Raw genomic sequence first — 8094 nt, 5'->3', positions numbered from 1 at the left:
TGGGGATGGGGGTGAGGTTCCCAGGTCGACAGTTATGTTTCTAGGAGGATTATGGCTGCCTCTACTGTGTAATGCAGGTTGTCAGGGAAATGGGGGAAAGCCAGCAGTCACAGGTCTCACCCCATTCCCGCACAATCTAAAAGGCTTGTCTCATTCCCACCATGCCCCGACCAACAGCACTGAGACAGTTTTCAAGCTGTGGGTGAGCAGGGCTGAGAACGTGCCACAGGCTACCTGCCTCCCAGCTGCAAAACCAAGTAGGGCTTTTATTCTTCACCACCCTGTGGAGTTTACACGCTAGATTTACACCCTCCCCTGAGTTCTGGCCAGGAGACTTCTGGATCGGTTCAAATTATTACAAAGTTCAGCTGGAGGTTGCCTTCTCCCTCTGACCTTTTCCCAGTGCCTCTATCCACTGTGCCCAAGGATTCCTGTGAGGCAAGGCAGAAATGGCTTGCTAAGGGACCCTGAAAGCCAAGAGGTCTTTTCCTGCTGCTTTCTCTACCCTGTATTTCACTCGGCTCTCTAAATTGACTGAGCACCAGGTAAGGTCAGAATCTTCTCCCTTAATCTAGACCTGCAGGTTCCCCAGTGGGGGTGTGTGTTGAGGGGCAGATGATCTCCCTTTCCTACTTCCACAGTTTGGGCACTCATAGTATCTGGGGTGTCTTCCGGGTCCTACAGGAGCAATCCACTTCCTTCAGAGGATCTGTGGTTCCCTCAGCTTTCCTAATGTTCCTACAGTCGTTCTGGAGCAAAAGTTCATGATGCAAGCCTCCCCACATGCTGCTTGTTGTCCGAGTCAGAGCTGCAATATAGTCCTGCCTCTCCTGTCTACCATGATCTCCATCCACATTAGAGTTTTAAGACCATTTTTGTCTTATATCAACTACTTAAAATATGTGAGTTTGTTTCTTGGAATTCCTGTTGTTGTTGTTGTTGTTGTTGTTGTTGTTGTTGTTTTCAATTGCAGGGCTTATCCCTCCATAAGCATCACAGTGTTATTTATTAAAGTTTATTTTGAAAATCTCCTATGGAATTGTAGGCTTGTCTTGATGATTTATTTTTCTCAAGTTTTTAAAAATCATCTTGTCTAATTCCATGAAAAAGTACACTGAGAATCTGATTGGAATTACACTGAATTTATAGATCACTTTAAAGAGAATTGTCATATTTTAACCATTTATTCTTTAAATCCATGGATATAGTGTATCTCCTTATGTATTCAACCTTCATTACAAATATTAAAAATACAGCTTTTACATATTGACATACTGAATGCCATGGTATGATGCACTGAGAAAAATCCAACTTTATTTCTGTGTTAGTCTTAACAAAAATGCATAACGTCAATCCACTCATAAGAAAACATCCAAAAAAATCCAAACTGAGGAAGAGTCAACAGAATAACTGATCAACCCTGGCAAAAGTGTCATGATCGTGGAAAGCAAGGTAACGCTAGGGAATGACTCCAAACTTCAGGAGACAGTTATGTCTAACAATGAAATGTCATGTAAAATCTTCTATAGGAAACTAGAAAAGGAAAAGGACATTGGGGGAAAATTGGTGAAGCTCTAAGACCTTTAGTTGATAGTATCATACCAATGTTAATGTCCAGATTTTAATAATCATACTCTGATCATATAAGAGGTTAACATTTGGGGAGGCTAGGTAAGGAATATAAAGAAACTCTCCATACTACTTTTCAACTTTTCTATAAGTTTAAAATTAGTTCAACATAAAAATTAAAAAACATAAGTTTGTAAATTGACATCCTTGTGTTAGGTGGGACTTCAACATTTGACTCCTAGCATATGTTGTTTGCTCTAAGTCTTAGGTAGGTATTCTTCAGCTGTTTAAGGGGTTTCTGTCTTATCCATAGTTGGGTAAGTGTGTGTGTAGGAGGAGGTGATTAATCACCTCTAGATGTTGAATTTAATCCAGTACTTTTTCTATCTATACCAACTGAGGTATTCAAGTACAGTATTTTGTCTTTCTCTTTCAGTTTGCACATGTGTTAAATTACTACCTTTTCTAATATTAAGTCACCCTGTAGTTCTGAAATAAATCCCCTTTGTCAGATGTACTTTTAAGGTACATTGCTAGATTTGATGTGCTAATGTTTAATGCATTGTTTTTATATCTATATTCATCACGTGAGATTGCTAGTTTTCTTTATTAAAATTTTATTGTTTTGCATGCCTACTCTTTTTTTCCCTGAGTTTCATTTTACTTCTTAAATTATGACTTTTCTATTGCTAGTGACTCATTCACTTACCTTTTGTCTTTTTCTTACCCCCCCCCTTCTTGAATACTGGATCACCTATGTAGACTTTAAGTTGGTATTATCTTCTCTAGGACTACCACAATGTTTTAAAGTACCCTTGCCTTCTGGCTTTTACTTTCACTTATGAGAAATCTTGCTACAAGTCTAATTGCTATTAATTTATAGGTTCCTTTGCTCAAGTTGTTGGTTTTTAAGATTCATTTTTTGTCTTTGGTGTTCTGCAATCTCCTTATAATGCATCTGGGATACTCAAGAACCAATCTGAGGATCATGTCCTTTCTTAATTCTAGAAAATTTTCAGGCATTACTTTTTAAAATATTGTTGCATCTACACTAATTCTCTTCTTGTTCTCTGCAATTATTTTGGATGTACATTGAATTTTTCTCCAGTCTTCCATGCCCCTTATACTGTCTTTAACATGTTTTTTATTCTCTTTATTTGTGCTGCTTTTCTGAGCACTTAGACCAGATTCATCTTCCAACATACTGATTTTTCTCTTTAGCTATGTCTAATCTATTGCTTAACCAATTTATTAAGTGTGTTAATTTTAACAACTATGTTTTTTATTTCCAGAATATCTACTTTCTCTTTTCCAAGTCCACATTACTGTTGCCCCATCTTTCATTTTATTTTGTTTCTTCTTACATGTCTTAAACACTTTGATTACTATTTTACAGAGCTACTTTTATCATTGCAAACCCTTGGGATTTTGTTTACTATTTCAAATGTTTGTTCTTTATTGTTGTACTTGCTCTTCCTTTTCCTGTATGCTTTGTAATTTTTTTATTGTGAGCTTCTCTTCAAGAAGGTGTGTGTGTGTTTGTGTGTATGTTTTTATTGGAGTCCCACGTGCCTTGGTTGGTGGAGATTTTCCTAGTGAGAGATTTTATATTTGCTTTTATGTGGTACTTTAGGCATTTTACTACTCACATCCTTGTTGTGGGTTAAATTGTGTCCTCTAAAATGATGTGTTCAATTCATAACCCCTAGAGCTAGTGGATGTGACCTTATTTGGAAACAGGGTCTTTGCAGATGTAATCAAGTTAAGATAAGGTCATACTGGATTAGGGTGAGCCCTAAACCCAATGGCTGGTGTCTTTATAAGAGGAGGGAAGGGAGCTATTAAAACACAGAGAGAGAGAGAGAGAGAGAGAGAAAAGAAGAAGAAGAAGAAGAAGAAGAAGAAGAAGAAGAAGAAGAAGAAGAAGAAGAAGAAGAAGAAGAAGAAGAAGAAGAAGAAGGCCGTGTGACAATGGAGGTAGGAACTGGAGTGATGCTGCTGCAAGACAAGGATCACCAAGGATTGCCAGCCACCACCAGAAGCCAGGAGAGAGGCATAGGACAGAGTCTCCCTTGGGGTCTCTAGAAGGAACAAACCCTACCAATACTTTGATTTCAGACTTTTGGCCTCCAGCACTGTGGCAGAATAAATTGCTGTTGTTTTAAGATACCTAGTTTGTGGTTCTTTGTCATAACACCCTAGGAAACTAAGACAATCTGGCTTGGTATTTCCTGTGAGGACATTAAAATTTCATTTGTTTGTCTTTAGAACTTTTATCTGGGTTAGGTATCCCTTGGCATTGGTGTAGACACTCACTGCTTTGATTTTGAAATCCCACTTGAGGGTTTCCTTTTTTCCTAAGGCTGGCTTTTTACAGTATTATAATTTTGTTTTAAATATTTGATCTAACACAGATAACTGTATCTAAAAGGAAAGTTATCTGTGTTAACTCTATCCACTATATTTCTAGACCCTGAAACCTAATTCTCATTTATGGCCAAGGAAAGGAAATTACAATAGCCTGTTCTGTACAATAGGAAATTACGTTAGCCTGCTCTCTACAATAGCCATACCATGTGCTATAGGCACAAAAAGGCAGAGAGATGTGGAAAGTAGGAAGTGTGGAAGAGTGCCTGGTATCTCACCAAACTCTCCCAGGCCTTCAAGTATTTTCATATTTGAGAAAGCATAAGCTTCTTTGTGTAACCTAAAGTCCCTGCCTATGTCCTGTCTCATCTCTCGCCACCCCCTCCTTTTCTTAAACCATCACCCAGGCCCAGGAACATGCTTCCTTTCCTCAAATGGACTATTATTTATTTCACTCTCTTGCCGCACATGTAAATTTCTTCTTCCCAGAACATTCCTGTTCCTTTCTGGCATCCAAATCCTACATGTTCTTTAGGCCTTCTCTGGATGAGAGAAGCCCCACCAGTTACTAAATAAACAGTGAGTGAGAGGAAGCAAGACTGAAAGCAGGATCCCAGAAAGGACATGATGTGAACCGAGCTAAGATTTGGGGACAGAAAGGAATAGATTTACTTAAGTGGGAAGAGTCACTGAGTTCCTATTATTAAGCATGTGGGGGTTATCTGGTCAACAGGTATCTCATAGGTATTTTTGGCTTTATTTTTCTTAACAGATCAGAACTTCCTTAAGGTCAGTAACATTATGGAAAAACATTTTTATCTTACACAGGGCCTATCCCAGGACATTGCAATAAACCTAATAAAGTTGTCTGAGGGGATAAAAATATAAATTAATGAACATATATTCATTGAAAATATATTTTCCATATCTTCAAGTATAATAGATATGGTCTGAGTCTCGATTTAAATAAGTCTCATTGTGGGTTTGTTTTATTTTATATTTGGTGAGGGCTGGGATTTTGTGTTTTCTTGAGAATGGTTGATGGAATTTATTTTATAATTCTGTGGTTATGTCTTCTGTTTTAATCTTTTATTTTTCTAGTGCTTTTGTGTCTTGATGTGAGTTCTCAGAGAAAGAGCCTTGCTCATTCTATGTACCACAGAGGGCTTAGCATATTTTTGGCACTCATTAAATGTTAACATCAACAAGAGGATCATGAAGAATGATTACACAAGAGGGAAGTAAACAGAAAGGCAAGAGTTGGCAAGCGTCAAATAGATACACCCACTTCTTCCCCCAAACTCATGATTATACAAGGTATTTATTTTCTCAGCATCTTTAACTCATTCGCTTCTGGATACAAGTACAGAGCAGAACAGATTGCAAAACTCGTTTTTCTAAAGAATTGATCAGGAATTCAAATATTTTTTTCACTGCAGCAGCTATTCCAAAAATTATAAAACAAAGTTTACTCTTTTGAAACCTCCAAGGTTAGCAGTATCCGTGTTGGCAGGAGTGGTACATACAGCTCCAGTTTTCCTTTTTCCCCAACAGTGAAAGGACTCCAGTGTGAAGGAAGCTCTTTGGTGCCAAAGGACTATGGTTCCTAACTCCTGTCTATAGCAAAACCAGGGAAATAGATTTTTTTTTAAAAAAAGCAAAATCCAGCTACCACGCACCTTGTATCCACCAACAGTTCTGGCTGGATCAGCTGCTTTTTGAATCTGATTATTAAGTCTTTCCAAAAAAATTTATACGTCAGCAGAAGTGAGAGAAATAAAGAAAGCATTTTTACTTGGCAACAGTGAAACTTTTCGTTGGCCAAAAAATATGTGAATGAAGTAAGCTTTTAAGAGCTTATGGGTTCTTTGTCAATATGAACCTAATAAATTAAAATTGGAAATACTTTCTGCCATCCCCACAACATCTCATCAATCACCAATGTACTTCATCTCCCTCCCTCCCTTCCTACCTCAGATTCAATAAAGGAAGACAGCTGGCAAGCTCTGGAGGCTCAGTTAAAACAGGTCATATTATTAGTAAAGAAACAGGGGGCTTGCTACAGGAATTCTCAAACATTAGCATCAGGTTTACTTTTTAAATGTGCAAAAGAAAGAGGAATGTTTTAAAGAGAGAGAGAGAAACTTTGGAATCTTCAAAGTTGGCGTTTGTTGGTATCACAGCTAAGTGTTAAAACAAAAGCCCCAAAGACATGGAAATGAGAAGAATGAATTAAATATTGTCCTCACATCTTCATCCTTCACTTTTAATGGCATATAGCACCACTCAGGTAGAAAACCAGATCTTCTCTGAGGATAAATATCAAAAACCTTTTACTGGGTAAAATTTGCATTACAGTTAAATCACAAAACTATTTTTCCGCCAGATACCTCCTTAGTCTACAATGTTATTAATGCATTTAAGTCAAGTGTAAATATAGTGTAGACTGAGGCTTTGACTGTCTTCTTCCTTGTTTTTTAAAATGGAAAAGAAGAATGAAAGGGTGTTTTCATTTGCATCATTTAGACATTAAGCAATAAGCCTTCAACTCATGAAACTTAGAACATTATAAAAAATATTTTGCCCCATTCCTCACTGTTCCCCAGTGCTTTACACTAGCTTTGAAGCACTCTTTGAAGGTCTGTAGGCATTTGATTTATCCCCTCTTCCCTTTCCTTTCCCTAGCTCTCCTGTCCATGAAAACTCAGAGCAAGAAAAGAGGATACAAGGGCTGAAGAATGGCCAGGGACATACTCACCAGAGGGGATCAGGAACGAGTTGTGTTCAGGCAATATTAGAAGATCTCGGCGAGAACAACTGTGACACAGGCTATAATTAGTAGCGGGGTTCTAGTGAAGGCATAGCAGGGGTGAGAGGAGATCTTCCTTGTGAACACACAGCTTAGTCATAGGAATGGGCTGTGCAGAAGGATTTCGCCTCCTGAGAAAATAGATGGCTTTTAATGAAAAGGGAACTGGATTACTCAGTGCCAGGGAGAACTTTGCATGGGGTCATCCAGCAGTTGAATTCACATTCTGGTTATCTGTCAAGGAGCCCCTGGAAAGAATTTGGGATCCTGTTGGTCAGCACTTGGCCCTTCAGATCAAAGGTTTGGGAATGTTGTTTAGTCCTAAGCCCTACTAAATGTGGTACCTGGGCTGTTTAAATGTCTTACGTGTGGATTCATCTATGCCTGGAGAAAGATCAAGTCTTCAGAAAAGAAGAGCCGTGGTAGGGTCATTTGAAATATGGGCTGGATAGAGACCTAGAAAGGAGTAGGGGGCTGACGCCAGCTTCCTTCCGGGAATTCATCAGGAACATCATTTTTTGTGCTTAGATAGCAAGTTTTCCTGTTGCTTTTACTTATAAATCCATTTGCCTAAAGTCTTATCTAAAGAGTTGACTTTACTATCTAAGATCTAATTATTTGTCCTTTGTCTTCAAGTAAGTATTTTCTGTCATGCCATTTTATTTGTATGTTAATTAAATGACACGGATAACTCAAAATAGAAGTCACACCCTATTTCTAAAGAAGATACACAATTTAATCTATTTTCTGTAAGAGAAAAAGAAATCTACATAGTCAAGTGGGCTACAGGGTAACTTTCATTTGCACCTCCAAATCCACACTCTAACATGCTCTCTGCCCCAGGAGGCTGACCTATAAGAAACAAACAAAGGAATCCACTGACCACTGCTTCCAGTTTGGTTCTACAATGGGAGGCACTAACAGATCAAAGGGCAGGAGGGATGTGAGAAGGGGGTTGCCAGGGCTTGGTCTTGTGCTTCTGCTTGAATCCCTACAATCTTTCAGGTTGTTTTCTCCATATGGCTCTTGTTCCAAGTTCCTCTCTTTGTCCCTTCAGGGCTAGACATGGTAACAGAAACCCTTTTGCCTTCCTAAACCCTTCTTCTATCTTTGTAAATTGATCTGTCCCAGATTTGGTTCCGAAGAAGGAGACTCCGAGATGGAGATTTGTGGGCATGAGGGTTATTAGGGAGTGCTCTCAGGATCTAAACCTGCAGGAGGGAAGTGGAGGGAGAAAGATAGGGCAGAGGAAGAGGCTGGGTAAGCCCAAAGTGACTGGGAGCTGAAGCTGGGACGCACCTTCAGAGTTGCTTCACAGAGGCAAAGGGTAAGGCCTTTATAGTCTTGTG

Source organism: Rhinopithecus roxellana, chromosome 4, assembly GCF_007565055.1.
Source record: "Rhinopithecus roxellana isolate Shanxi Qingling chromosome 4, ASM756505v1, whole genome shotgun sequence".
In the NCBI taxonomy this organism is placed as follows: domain Eukaryota; kingdom Metazoa; phylum Chordata; class Mammalia; order Primates; family Cercopithecidae; genus Rhinopithecus; species Rhinopithecus roxellana.
Note: the sequence above shows the minus strand (reverse complement) of the source record.